The 15,993-nt window shown below is 43.8% G+C and overlaps 1 protein-coding gene across 1 annotated transcript in view; it reads right to left on the bottom strand.

The window, feature by feature from the left end:
- The window catches only part of LOC121699041 (interleukin-1 receptor accessory protein-like 1-B), a 257,928-nt gene extending 242,338 nt beyond the window's left edge, over window positions 1-15,590 (bottom strand). Inside the window, 1 exon segment of the mRNA XM_042081640.1 lies at window positions 14,845-15,590. The gene's annotated coding sequence lies outside the window, so the exon portion shown is untranslated.
- Between the last annotated feature and the right edge of the window lie 403 nt (window positions 15,591-15,993).

Consider the following 15,993-nt stretch of genomic DNA (forward strand, 5'->3'; position numbering starts at 1 on the left):
GTTGAATTTCAGTATCCACAAAAAGTATGAAGTTTGAAGTCAATATCAAATGTTGAAATTACAGTAAGGTTTTTCAGCACAGTGTATCTTATAACATTATGGGACCACTCACGGTACAATATCTCAAGCATGAATGACCACAAATCCTCTATTTAAAAAAGACTCATATTCCTCTTCTTACAAATGTTTTCAAAAATGTCTTGGTGTCCTTAAATTGTAATTTGGCTCCGCTCAGCTTGGAGGCACTGAATCAGAGCGAAAAAAACATGAAATGTCTGCACTTAACACATGTGCACATGTGTCTACTTCCTCCTTTGGCTGAGCTGCTGCAACACACTTCCCCAGAAAATCCTGAAATGGACAATTATTTCCTTTTCTAATGTCCCCCATGTCTCACATCGATTGTGCGCTTCACTGCCGAAGGTCAAGCAGCAAAACCACTGATGAGGGCCAGCTATCTCTGGCATTCAGCCCCTTAGAGGGTTCACACAACTCCTGTTAGTCCAGGGGAAAAAAAAGAAGCTCCCCTCATGTTAAGGCAATCATTCTCTCAGTTTCAGAGATTTGCTGGTAATTGCGGACCCAAGCTGTGACCGTGGTCAGAAAAACTCACCCAAACACATGCTGGTAACTCTTTTTGACAGACAGCTATGACCTTCAACTGGACAGTCTTCTGAAATGGTGCAGTAGGAATGCAGTTCAGCGGCACTGACATTGACCTGTAAGTGTCCAATCCCTCAAGTGAGAGAGATATGAATAGGGATTTTTCGATTGCAGCTTTTGTACTCTTGGACCAAAAAGTTAAATAATCAAACACTGCCCAATCTAGAATGTTTAGCATTCCTCTAGCCAGCCTGTGGTTGTCAGCCTGGTCTTTGTGGCACCCTTCTGAGACTATGGGGCCGTGCACACGACGCTGGTTTTTGTGAAACCGGTGAGGTTTTGTTAACGGTTACGCCTTGCATGTACACGACGCCGGCAGTTTAGGAGACTGAAACCGACAGCTTTTGAAACCGGCTTCCGAAGTGGGAACTTTTGAAACCGCCGGCTAACTTTCGCTGTGTAGACGCCTGTAGGTGCGAAGCCGGCAACTTTATGACGACATAGCCCCACCTCTCAACTCAGCCACGGCACTCGACCTGACATGTTGCTTGTCAAAACAAACCAAACCATTTATTTATCATATTAAAATGTTTTTTTTTCCCCTGTCATGATTTATGAGCACAATGTAGCCTATCAGCCGTTAGTGGCTAAGTTAGAAGCACACGTTAGCTTAACTTAGTTAAACATTAGCTTACTGAATGTTAGTGTTTTCTCCAGTGGTGCTCAGACCTAATGCAATGCGTAGGCTAAGCATTTGAAATTTCACATAGCAGTCACATACCTTGAAAATGAACTTTATTAGTTTAACAGTTGAATTGAAAACCGAATTGTCTGTAGTCTCCTTATTTCATGCGACTGCTTAACCAGAGCACTTATTAGACATTCTCTGGCTTAACAAACTGTTTCAACAATGTTTTCTTCTACGCGATTCACGCGAAATTATCGTGAAGCTTCTGCACAGCGGCGCCATCGACTGGTCTGGCATATGCACTACAGCACATTTAGCCGGTTACACCTCTGTGTGTACATGCGAGGTTTTTTCTTGCCGGAGTCGTTAAAGGTGTGAAAGCGGTAAGAGAAAATCCACCCGGCGGTGTCGTGTAAACAGCCTCTATTTCAGCTTTAACCTTGAGTGATTTACCAGCAAAGACCTTTTAGAGGTACAAATTACCTCATTGTTAGCAGAGGTAGGTAGTCTTTTCACACAGAGGGGGGTCTCTTCATGGAACCTTCAGGTTTTTTAAGCACCGTAAGTCCCATCAAAGATGCTCAGTACGACACTGATATGGGATCAGTATCGGTGTAGGATTACCTCACACACAAGCAAACATTTGTCCACCACAACAGCCACCACCACAATCAGTTTGCATCAGGCCATGCACACCATCTTAAATGCGTAACAGCTGTGGAAGGAGGATGGAAGCTAATCCATACCTTGTCCAATACTGCTGCATATCAATTACAGAGCTGCTCACGTGTGATGGGATTTGATTGGATTAAATCTTTCAATTTGTATTAGGGTGACAGCAGCAAAGGTTTCCGCATGTACCATTGCACTCAGCGGTTCCAGAGGACATCAGAGCTTGCCATCAACGCTATCCTCCTCATTGCAATGCTGATTCACAATCCACTTCAGTGGAGATTACAGGCTGTAGCCCAGGTGCCAAAGCCTTATCGCCCACACTAAGTTTAGTTACAGTAGCTACCATCATCTCTCCTCCATGTGGCTGAAAGGACTCTCTGGCTCTCCAGATGGAGGCAACACACACACACACACACACACACACACACACACACACATACTATGCTCTTCTGCTTTCACACAGAAACACAAACACACACACACACACACACACACACACACACACACATACTATGCTCTTCTGCTTTCACACAGAAACACACACACACACACACACACACACACTGATCTCTGAACTCCATTCAATTCCCTCTTTTTCTCACCGAAGGTGCAAACTAGCCGTGTTCACAAACAAATACACACACATACTAACACACACCTACACACACCCATACTTGTAAGCGTGTGATACACTTCCTCTCACATGCACACATATAAATAAATAACCAATGCAAAAACATATTCCTGCTCTTACACACATCCATAAAAACACAATCCCCTATCTCCCCTATCTCTCTCATTTCTCTCTCTCTCTCTCTCTCTCTCTCTCACACACACACACACACACACACACACACACACACACACACACACACACACACACACACACACACACACACACAGGCCTGCTCTCACCCTGTGTGCAGATCAGTTTCTCTTCCCGCTCACTGGACCTGCCGGCTGGGCTGTATGTTGAGGCGGCTGACACCAGGCGTACTGAAATAAAAATGAAACTCGCGCGGGGCGGGGGGGGGGGCTCTGATTCCATATTCAGCACAGACACTCTGCCCCACTCAGCTCCTACCTCCAGCAAGAGTCCAGTGAGGGGTGTGTGTGTGTGTGTGTGTGTGTGTGTGTGTGTGTGTGTGTGTGTGGGTGTGTGTGCACTCACTCGTTAGCACGAGGCATGTGTGTGGAGAGACAAAGGCAGGAATACATATCACACTAAAGAGAGATAGAGAGAGATGGAGAGACAGAGAGAGGGGCAGAGGAAGAGACAGAAAAAGAAAGAGAGAGAGATCACTGAGCTAGTAAAGTGAGAGTGTGCGTGAGAGAGAGAGAGAGAGAGAGAGAGACGATAAAGGATAGAGAGACACAGGCTGGACTGGTGCTGGAGAGAAGGAGAGAGAGAACAGAAAGATAAGTGGAGAGAGTAAGGAAAAGTAGGTGACAGAGGTAAAGATAGAGGGAGAGAGAGAGAGAGGTAAAGATAGAGGGAGAGAGAGAGAGAGAGAGAGAGAAAGAGATGGACAAACAGGGAGGCTGGAGCGATTGGGAGTGAGAGCGACTGAATAGGACAGAGGCTCAGTTATCGCCGTCAAGATGCCAACTGCATCCTTAATAAAAGATAAGTTATTTGCTGCCCCACTCCGCTCCCCACCAACAACACCCCCTCTAAACACACACCGTAGTACTGGAATTCCAGCTCTGAATAATTCAGTTGACACCAGCCTTTATGCCCTATTATTTCCTCTTGTTGAGGTCGGTATTCTACAGGAAAATGACATTGCCTGCACATTTTTATTCTGTTCGAAAAGCAAGTAAAAGTATCCAGGGTTCACCTTTCTATCCGTCTCTTTCCATTTGTTTACCATGCAGGTCACACATGGATCAAGACAAAAAAAGGAGCTTTCTCCTCTATTTTCTGTCTACAGGTATTTTGGTTTGAGGACAGGCAATTACGACATACCGCCCTATACCGCCACCTCATGTGAACATACCACAGCAGTTCTTTTGTTGCTTTCCCTGAAAACTTGGTACAACAGAAATTTAAGGAAATCTCTCTCACTCCTTCTCCTTCTCTCCCTCTCGCGCTCTCTCTCTCTCTCTCTCTCTCTCTCTCTCTTTCTCTCTCTCTCCTCACACATATTCTAAAAGGACCTCTTTGACACACCAGTAAACATTCATTCTATTCAGCCAGCCAGTGTATTCTAGTATTGCTGATGGAAACCATTACTATATCACATGCAAATTAACCAGTGACCTTGGCTTTTCCACAGCGCCTCTATAAATCTTGCATTTAGCAACAACCTAATTTTGTAGCCTAGAAAAATTAGCATCGCAAACACAAAAGAATACTTTTCGGGACTGAATTAGCCAAACAAAATCAAATAAGAAATCAAAATATACTCCAACATACTAAAGGAAATGCAGCAGCCCGAGCCAAAATGTTCAATTAAAGCCTGCATAAATTAACACAAATCAACTGCAGAGTCTGTCCGTCCCTGGACTGGGTACAGCCAGGAGCTTTTTGCTCACATCCAGACTGACAGTGGGGAACCGGGTCCTTCAGAGCCCACAGTGGAGGGTTTTTCTTCCGCTCACGAGGGAGCATGTGCCCCTTTTGTGTTCATGCCAAGTTCTTGATTGCTCATTTAGAAATGAAGAACAAAAGTGTTTGTACCTTGAGCAGTGAGGGTTATGGACTAACTCCTTCCTGCCATGTTAGCACAAAGTCCTCTTTGTGAGCACTGTGATTGCAAAGTTTGTTCTACTCATAAAAAAGCGGTTGAAGTCTAGGTAGTTGAACCTTGGTAACTAAAGTAATGCTATGATACAGCTGTAGCTGTCTGTTTTAGTGACATTAACAGGTAAACTAGTTTTGGGACAGCAATGGATGAAAGAACTTTAGCAGAGCAGTTCCAGTGCCACAATAATGATACGGATGTGTCAGCGGTATACTGCAATCTTCCCATTTGAATAAAACAAGGCACGTGGCAAGCCAGCCCAGGCATAGCTATGGAGGACGTGCTCATTTTGAATAATATTAGGGCAATCATTTCATACAGAAATATGCTGACAAAATGTAATCTACACTTTAACTGTAATGTGATTATGGGAATTTAAACAGTGTTGGCTAATGCCTTAGGGCAGACTACCTTTGCTTTACAGCGAAATATGGGTCTAATTAGTTTACCATCTGTAGTTATAATAAGACTATTTTTTTGTTAGATACGGTTGCTACAGCAGCTAATGCATTGTGATTGATGATATTAACATTTGGTCTTGATCAGCAAAATACTGCTAAAACTCAGGATCTCACTGCTCCAGAAATCGCTAAAATTCACACAGGTTCCTATACAGGTTTCTATAGATGAATTCAAATGCACTGATTGAACTAAACAATAGAATGTACTGTACAATGACCCTCAATGTACTGCAACACAGTGGCGCCAGGCAGAAATCTATAGCCTTCGATGCTCAAAGTAGGAAAAAAGGGACCCTAATTAGGTGGGGAGCAACAATGTGCTGCATGTGTTGCAAATAACCAATGTGCCTCCCCACCGATATCCCCTTGCACTCTCATCTATACTGTCTCCTCCACAGTATTGCCCCACAGGTCCAGCAACAAGGCCTTCTTATTCAAATTAGCCTGTTTCACGTGGTGCAAAACGGGGCTTCTGGTCTCCTATGGAGAGGACTGGATGCCCATTGACTCATTAGTGAGAGGTGACGGAGAGGTGTGCCGAACAGTCACAAGAAGGTAGGGCCAGCCGGGGTGCGTGTGTGTGTGTGTGTGTGTGTGTGTGTGTGTGTGTGTGTGTGTGTGTGTGTGTGTGGAGGTGGGAAGAGTGCTACTGCGATGATTTATACCCGACCCAGTCCGAGCACAGCTGCGTTATTCCTTCATCCATCAACATGCAGGAGCTAAATCTGGGAGAACTTAAAGGCATCGGTTACCGAACCATGAAACGCACTTCCACTCCCACTGTTATTACAGACGATGTGCGCACTGATGACTGTGGGAGATTGCATTTGTGCCCACAGTGAATAATTGCAAATCAGCCTTGTTACAACATGGGGGGAGCCGTCACCATTAAGGCAATGGCGGTGTGTACAATGGCAACTCGCAATAAGGCACTGCCTCAGCATATGGTCAACAGGCACTTGCTTTGGACGTCATCTGGGTCTGCTGTATATTCGCGGGTTTTCTCCTGCAAAAGTCTGCAGGTCCAATCAGCGAACAGAGGGAGTGGCTGAGAGCGATGACGTTGAGGTTGTGCGCTAGTTTGAGCCAGACATACGTCACGACCAAACGTTAGCGATTGGTTATGGCAGATCCAGAGTGGCTCTGGGCAGATCCAATAGTTTTAAACTTCAACAGAGTGCTCGCCTTCAAGGACGTTAACGCTTGGCAATGGAAAGTGGCCAGACTCTCTGGACATTATGAAATGTACGAGAGTCTGGTAGGAACAGGCTATGCTAAGTGTGCAGGGCAGTTTGAAACTGCAGCTAGGTGCTGCACTTAATGTAATGAGGCAAAGAAGGCTTTGCATGAGAAAGAAACGTTCAAGAAAACCAGATAGAAAGGTGTCATGGCGGTGGAGGAAGCCATCTATAGTGTCTCTGAATGAGATGTGATTGACATGTCAGATTGTCCCTGTCTTTATTAACTGATGAATAAATCAGCATCCTAAATAAAAACATTTGGACACACACAAACATACACACACACTTACACACACACACACATACATATACACACACACATACATACACACATACACACACACACATACACACACACACACACACACACACACACACACACACACACACATAATGAGAGACAGAAGGACAGATAGTGGATAGAAGGACAGATAGATCAAATAAATAAATAATCTCTCAAACTAAATCAACACAAACTGAAATTGGGTGCTCCACTTCTTTCCACCCAGGATCCTTTGCCATGGCTTAATCAACCAAATTGCACTGTAACAACAATGCAGTCATGTGACAGTCCCTTGGGTCTGGTCCCGAGGGCCCACAGCCTGAATCTCTACCCCAGCAACCTGGCAGCCAGGGTAATTGAAAAATAAAACGCATACACACACATACAGTACTCTCTCTCTCTCTCTCTCTCTCTCTCTCTCTCTCTCTCTCTCTCACATACACACACACACACAGAGGGAGACAGAGAGAGAGAGAATACACAGAAATATGAGAATCCAAACCTCCATAGAGAACGGATCTCAGAAAGAGGATCGGAACTCACACACACGAAAAACAAAAATGTGACATGAATCCTATCAGACTGCAGAGAAATGTAAAAAGAAAGGGATCTGCCAGATGGATTCAAGAAGAAAGGGGAGAAAACAAACGCCAAAAAGCCACTGTTTTGAGAGGACTGCAGCAGTGTACAACCCTACGCACTGGTAACTCCAACCAAACCGCATCTGACAGTGCTCCATGACATGTAGGACTTGCTCTGTACTGCATGACTGCATGGACCAAGGTGGCGGGAAATAGTGATGTTACTGCTACGGTAAACCACAGGGCCAGGGACAAGTGCTGAACGGAGCGCTACTGTACGTCCATGACAGTCCAGAGTCAGTAAGCCAGATGCTGGTCGACGGTGGGGGGAGGGGGGTTTGTTAATCCTTTAGCCATCCTCTAATATGAAAATAGACACATTAAGCCTGTAGCGAATTAACCAGCTCACATTGTTTTTTCAGAGAACTATATGAGATCATGAATGAAAGCTTACGCTAAAACCCCAGATTTTGCATGTTTGGGTCACATTACTTTACTTCAACATTCCATCACAAGCCTCCTGCTTTACTGTTCTTACTGTTTTGATATATATATATATATATATATATATATATATATATACCTATACCTATATATATATATATATATAGGTATAGGTATATATATATATATATATATATATATATACATGTTACATGTTATATTTTGATGCTATTAATTTCATATATATATATATATATGAAATTAATAGCATCAAAATACAAGACAGCTGCACTAGAACTTGACCTTTTTTGGTCCATGAACAATAACTTTTCATCAACATGCAAACAACATAATGGCACTCAGCAGCAGTTCTAAAATTGGCTCTGTGACGGGGGAAACCTTTCCCACATAGAGATTGATCTGGTTTCTCCGAGGAGCACAGCAGTCGCCCTCACCCTCCCCTGCCGAGCTGACAGACAAAGGCGAGGACAGCAAGCCCTCATTCCCATCCTCTGGGCAGCAGCGGGCAGCAACAGAAGCCAGACTCCCCAGGCCCTGTTCCTCAGACCGTCCATAAATCAGTCCCTACCGTGAGGCATCGTCTCACCAAGGGATGGGCATCCAGGGTGGCACCCCTAATGGAGAAGAGCAAGTTGTATGCCAACACGGCCTTGTGGGTAGTCTGTTTACCCATTATCAGCCTTATCACAACTGTCACCCAAGGAGAAAGGGAATAAAAAAACACGAAAGTGGAAGACGAGAAAAAAAAAATACAAACAGAAAATCACATTCTCGCTTTGCAGCCACTGCATGGGAATGAACAGACGACCCTGTGCGAGTCGCCGAATTCCAAATTCAACAGTCCACTGTCACGGCTCAAGCCTTTGTCAGGCACTTCCTGTTTCGGGGCAGAAGGCAGCTCTGGTCATCTCTGAATAATGTCTGCGGCAGGCCCTACCACGGCCCCCAGCTGATACAACAATAAATCCAAGGTCTCGTTCTAAAAGCTACCGCTTGTGAGTGAGCTAGGGAAGGAGGTTTATCTCTGTTGTGATGTACTGTGAATCACATTGGAAACCTTCATGAATGAGTAACCAGAACAGGGAGTAAGAGCAGAACACACACTGGGAGAAGGAAAGAGGAAAGAGAGAGAGAGAAAAGAGAGTGAGAGAAAAGAGAGAGAGAAGAGATATACTTTATTGTTGAGGTAAGAGGGGAAAGTATCTCAAATGGATTCCCTCCTTTTTTTCTTTTTCGTTCACTTTTTTATGCGCACGGAATATGTTTTTTTTTCCCCTCATCTCCTCTCAGGTGCCAGTGTGGAAAAAAAAAAACATCCCGAAACACATCAACTTCATTTCTTAAAAGGGGGTGCTATGTGGAGGGCATCACCTGCAAACAATCAGGTAGCGGAGGGAAAGCTTTAAGAACGAGAACAGAAACAGGGATGGGATGAAAATTTCATCATCCCACTGTGACAGTCCTGTTGGGCTCGCTACGCCTCTCTCACAAAACATCACATTCAGCTATGCTTTTCCTGCCTCAAGCACAAACACACACACACACACACACACACACACAGAGCCACACACACACACACACACACATACAAAGACATACACACCAATTTGATTACACCTTTGAATGGAATTTCATCTGGGGAGTAGGACAACACTTTCATCGTTTCAATCTTTATTTCTGTGCGTGTAACAATTGACCACTGTTTCATCTCCCACTCCCTTGGGACGATCCCGTATGTTTCCAGGGCCACAATACAAACTGACAGTTGGAGAATGATTCCATTACATCTCATATGTTGCCACATTAGCTTGCTTCTGTTATGACAGTCCTGCCAAAACTGGAGTGGTTGCGTGAGGTGCCAAATGTTGGCTTAGACGTGAACAACACCAAATGGTGCACGTGCTGCAGATTTCTACATTTAGAAAGTATGTCCAATGTGGAATAGTTCATCTTTCCCTAATTACTCCCTGCCATGTTTGTGAGAAGGAATGAGACACGAGAGAGAGAGAGAGGCCATAAACTAGAGAACGTGGACGAACACAGAACATGGAGAGCAGGCATATAAACTTGAGATGCCGGAGATGTTTTTCATCTTTCAAAGAAAAAAAAACCGAGAGAGAAGCCATAAACTAGAGAACGTGGACGAACACAGAACATGGAGAGCAGGCATTTAAACTTGAGATGCCGAAGATGTTTTTCATCTTTCGAAGAAAAGAAAAAAAACGAGAGAGAGGATCCCAAACGCCTCCATGAAATGAGAATGTGCACTTTGCTCTGAATGATAGCCGGTCTGAGAGCCAGGGGCCACAGATGAAAAAGAGCCTTATTTTCACCCTGTTTTTCCCCTCCTGTATAAAGAAATCACTCTCTGATAGTTTGCATTATCCTGGCAATTTCTGCCCAGTGTAAGTCTACAAGCTTCATGGCAAACTCCCGGGCCATGGGGGTTGGCTCTCTCCGGCTGGCTAAGCTCTGTTTGAGCAGCGCTGGCTTCCATTGCTGGCTATCACTCCAGACTGTAATCTGCACCACCTATCCAAAAGATTACAGTAGCCATTATGTAATGTTGTGTAATGCTGTCAGCATTTTAATGTAGTTCAAATGAAGAGAGTCAGAGACAGAGAGACAGAAAGAGAGAGAGAGAGAGAGAGAGAGGGGGAGGGAGAGAGAGAGAACAGGAAGTGAACTCCCTTGTTATAGCTTCTAATAGGAGTCCTCCTGTATCAACAAGATGTTCATAATGGCCCAATACTTAACTTAACTTAAAAGGTGAAATATCTACAATTCTCAGCTCCCACTTACCAGCAGCATTATTTTTCAAAGTGACCAGCAATGTGAAATATCTTACAGGAAGATCGCTACATCTCACCTGTTGGTAACATTGACGGAACCTCGTAATGAATAAGCCTTATCCGGGTAATAATGAGAAGGCATCATTAACGGAGATACAATGCTGGGTGTCAATTGAATACTATGAGGGTAGACATAAAGCTTGAGACGATGGAGCACTTAACGTCTACAGCCCCTCTAATGAAGATAAACACTAGAAATATTAGCAAGCTAATTTAGCAAAAGAAAGGGACAGGGTATAATTTGGCCAGCCCCCTCAATATTGACATATGGTAGAAAGCCACTGCAAGGTCTGTCCCTCATATTGAGCAGCTGTGCTCAGGCACACTACTTTGAATAGATATTTTCAGATTGTTAGGCTTGCCAATGCCTCCACAAGCAGACCAAAAATTAGTACAGGGAGGTTCGGAGAGAGAAAACGACACAAATACCACTATTGCCACTAGCTTTCCAATGTCCTAACTGCCTCCCCACACACAACCAACATGGGCACTGAAAACAAATGGGTATGTGTCAGATCAATGTCTAGTGATTACTTTAATACTGCTCAGTGATGAAAAATGTCACTCGGTGGAAATAGACCAAAATCTCATTTTCCACGGGATTGGATTTTTCAAAGATTTATTTTCCCAGCCATGTCTCCTTTGCATCCCATTGACGACACACACATACATTTATTGGGGTGTCAGTAGTCACGTGGGGGGAGGGGAGGGGGCCTGTTTGATGCATAACAAATGAGAAATTAATTTACTAAGACCATCAACTCTTCCAAGCCTCCCATTTCAGAGGGGGTCTCATCAGCTGAGGATAAAAAAAAAATGCCTTCAGAAGCAAAAATGCCTTCATCTGATTCTCTGAGTCCTTAAGCTTGTTGTTCTGTCATGTTAGCGACGACATGCTCAGACTGCACTTGGTGGGTGAAATGGCACAGCCACCATACACGCTCGCAATAATTACAAACATAATAGGGATGATAAAGAGGCCTGTGAAGGATCCTCCAGAACAGACGCATCGTCACACAAATCCTCTCTCAATTAGACTTCCTTATTCTGAATTGTATGTGGGCTACATATAATGTGAAACAATGACTAGAAGAGAGGGGGGTTGGCAACCACCTGATTGTGAAGAAGGTTAATTGACTTCTTCATTCATAGCAGGGAAAGGACAGAGACTGTTGTCTGGATGTGTGCATCCTGGAGTACGGAGGCTGACATCTGCTTGAAAATTAAAACTATCTATCAGCTGGAGGGTGACAAGCGTCCATGCCTGTTTACATTATGTACCAGGGCTCGGTGCGGTCTCATGAGATGTCTTCTGGAGCGCGGAGCACAATGGTCTTGTGGCCTCCACGAAACGGCCAGAACTGTTAACATCTGTGGACTGCTGAGATCGTAAAAAAAAAAAAAAAAACAAGAGAGAGAAAGAAGAACAGCGCCAACACAAGACAAGCAAACTGAACTCTGAAAAAAAAAACAAAAGCAAAACAGCAACAACAACAACAAAAAAATCCTCCTCAGGCTTGGGGTGAACTTGCTGAGGGTTACTGGCGAAACAGTGTGTTCGCAAACAGGCCTGAGGGAACTGAACAGCCTGGCCCGAGCACCAAAGGCGACCAAGCTGTTGTTTTAGCAGGGCCATGTCCCCCCAGCATATTCTTCTCATTATGCTGTCCCTTCCGCATCCTCTCGCCCGCACTGTAGCCAAAGCTGTTTCACTGCATAACAATTACTGGAGCCAATAAAACAGTCAAAAATGAAATTTTCCCCCAATTAGTCTTTCTAATGATCTGTATGTAAATAAACTCATTAGGCTACGTTATCAGAGATGGCCGCCTTCACATTCTTGCATTTTAATGAAATTGAAATTGATTTTTCCCCCCTTTCTCTCTCCTCTTGTCAGCCTTGCTGTAATGTAGCATTACCCTTAATAAAAAGCCCCTGAATGTGAATATTAATGAAAAATCAATGGTCTGTAACTTTTTGAGCCCTACCTCTCCCTATCGACTGCTTTTAGACCCACATGAGGTGGTTCTTCACCACTGATGTTTGCACAATTGATCGCTTTTGATGAAGATAGGGTGGTTTCTTTTGGGGTACCGCAGAAGCAAAGAAAGAGAAAAGAGATATGGATTAGAAATCAATACAGCTAATGCCATTGGTTTTCTTTTTTGGGCGGCACAAGCACATGGCGGCCTATGGAGAACCTCCAAGTCAGCATCAGGGCAGCCGAACACAGTTTGCTCTGCAATGCAACTTCTCTCTTGTTCTCCAAGCAAGAGTGGTCAAATTAAAGACACAAATGTTGACAGACATGCTGCCATTATGCATGGTCCATAAAACCAATATTAGGTTGATATTTTGGCCAAATAATTCCCTCCATTATCTCCATATCTTATTAGTATCAGAACATCTGTACTGGACTGAAAAAAAAAACAAAGATCCTGTTGACAAATAGGCCTATGTTTCTAAATCAACAGCAAAGATATAGTGGCATCTATCAGCAGATGCACACATGACTGTGAGTTGCTCACTCATACATTGAGTCTGTTTATAGCACCAAGAACTTTAAATTACACCCTGCCATACCTTTGCATGACTCATTATGTGCATCAGAGAGAGAGTGGAATTGGGGTGGTCTCTTCTACTTATATCATCAGACTGGCTCCAACCAACCTATATGCAGAGATGTTGATATAAATGTCTTCAGGAGCTCTTTATGCAAATCAGCATGAATTCCCGTGTTACTGCTGACGTAATGAAGTACAGGGCTGTAGCCTATTACCATTTGGTCTATGACTTAAATCGTTGCATATAGGCTCATACAGTGGCTTAATTATTATAGCCATTAATGTTGAAACTGCGGATACTGAAATTGATCAGCTTTGTTTGGTTCAGTGAGATGTCAGTTTAGACACCTAAAGGCCACATCGTGGTTGCTGCAACTTCACATTACTATGACGCGACTGAAACCATCCAGCCAGTGTGCTCTGAGCACTTAGCTGCACACTATTCTGATAGGAGACTGTGACAAAATGACGAGGCTCTACTCGACGATAATGGTAGGCTACATACACAAATAAAGACGTTTGTCACACTGAAATAGGGCAGACAAATAAACCAATGGTTTAGCCATCAGCTGTCTCCCTGTCAGTGAAACTCTTCAACTGGCTTTTTGTAGTCATTGGTATAAATATCCTTACACCTTAAATGATAAAGGAGTCGGTGTGACTTCACTATGCTTCAGTAATACAGAATGAGTCAGTTGTGTCTATTGAAAGTTTACCGGCAAAACGTTTTATCTCCACTTAACCACTCAGTCAGGTCACCGCAGCAAACACCCCGCCCCCCTCTTTCTGTCTCTCTCTCTCTCTCTCACACACACACACATCCATCGAAAAGCACATTGACACACACCTTCCTGGTCCCCCACTTTTACCAAGGGATGTGGGCAACTATTGGACTTGGTAACCATATCTACTGCATCTTAAAATATGCTCAGGCTCGACTCAAATAAGCCTCACACAGCACGCAACTTCAGACTGCAGTGGTTCTCAACAATCCTATAAACAAATAAATAAAGGTAACATAATATATACACAGCCGAAGAAATTCAAGCTGCGCTTTGCGTACTGCTTACCCATCACACTGACACACACACACACACACGCGCAAACGCAAACGCACACGCACACACACATGGACGAACACAAACCTGAACCATTTTATCAGAATGTTTAAACCACACAGCCTTCTGAAACATCTCAACATACCGCACCGATCAGCGGGCCAGTAATTACCATAGACCCTGTCAAGACATCTAAAACACGCTAACACTACCAACGAATTTGTCCGTGGATTGAATAGCGGAAGAATGATGAAACGGCGCGTTTGATCTACTGAAAACATCAAGAACAAAAACACTGGAATCCATGTACAACCAATAGCCTCCAATAAAAGAAAATATTTGCACCCTCCCTACATTTGTCTGAAGCTTACAGCAAATAACTTGGGAGCCGATGCAGAGGATCATGATAGACTGTCAGTAAATGTGCCCAAAGAGCTCGTTTTAATTGCCATAGATTAGCCCACAAGTCATGCAATTCATCGGGAATCCTTGCGTAAAATAAATATGTTGCAATGCATGCCATTTGTATCAAACCATTTAGGATACTGTCGATATTTAAGAAGTAAACTTTATATGAAACGACGAAGATACAAGAGCAGTGGAAGAAGTACCAAAAAATGTCTTACCCCTAAAAGCTTCCAAGACGATCCGATTCCGCTGTCACTGAAGACCAGAAGATGTTAGCATCACAACAACTGATCAGCTTCGAGAAATGGCTTTTCCACGTCTTCACTCTTACAAATGAAAAACTGAATTGTGATCAGAAATCCCATTCACCCAACAGCCAAGTTATGAAGCGGGTGGTTTAATCCGAACCAAATATGCACATCGTCTGCACTGAAGATGTGATTGACAAGGTGCAGTGGCTTACTTTCAATTACATATGATGCCCGAGAAAATTGAATTATGTCCGGGAAATTGAAAAAAATTCAGATAATTTGAAGGACAGAACAAACATCAGTTAAGTCTGGCTTTTCTCATATCAGAATTGAAGATCACGAATCCTCCAAACCTTCGCGGCAATGCCACCATTCCCAATACACGTGCGCTCTTCAGAAATCGGCACCGCAGAAAGGACAGACAGCTATGTATATTTCACAAGTATTCTGTATTGCCACATCCGACGGGTCTTCCCTCCAGAGTGCTGCTATGTGAACACTCGCAGCCCCGGCGGCTTATGGCACGCCTGCTTGGTCCTAGAGCCCGCACAATGTCTGAGTGGTCTACAAGCCCGTTAAAGACCAAATGTGCCCGTTAAAATCCACATGAAACGAATAAAGCGTCGTTCGGAGAGAAAGACGCACCACGGCTCTATACAAAGGCTTTGGTGTGCTACTTTGGGCTTGCAGTAGTCAAAAGTTGGGTATCTGCAGACTCCATCCTCCCCCTGAACCGAGTGCAGCATCAATGAGGACCAGCAAAAGATGCAGCGCGGGCTTAAGGATACATGTACCGCCGCCCAATGGAAAAAGCGGAGAAGATTCAATGCTCAATTTTGGTAATCAGGCCAAGTAGTTAGACGTGCTGTTTTTCGCCTCTGCAAGACATTTCAGGTGAGAAGTAGAGACGATCATTAGATGAAAATGGACGAAAATAAAGAGCAATTTTCTGTTTATTTTATTTATCTCTGTCAAAAAGCATCGACCTACCGCATCATTGGTAATCAACGGAGATTAAGCCACGTAGGCTATATTTCCTCAACATCAGAAGCAGTATTTTTCAAATGTAGCAGATGCATATTGACAGATCTTGACTGTTTTCAATTATGCTATTAA

Source organism: Alosa sapidissima, chromosome 23, assembly GCF_018492685.1.
Source record: "Alosa sapidissima isolate fAloSap1 chromosome 23, fAloSap1.pri, whole genome shotgun sequence".
Lineage (NCBI taxonomy): Eukaryota > Metazoa > Chordata > Actinopteri > Clupeiformes > Clupeidae > Alosa > Alosa sapidissima.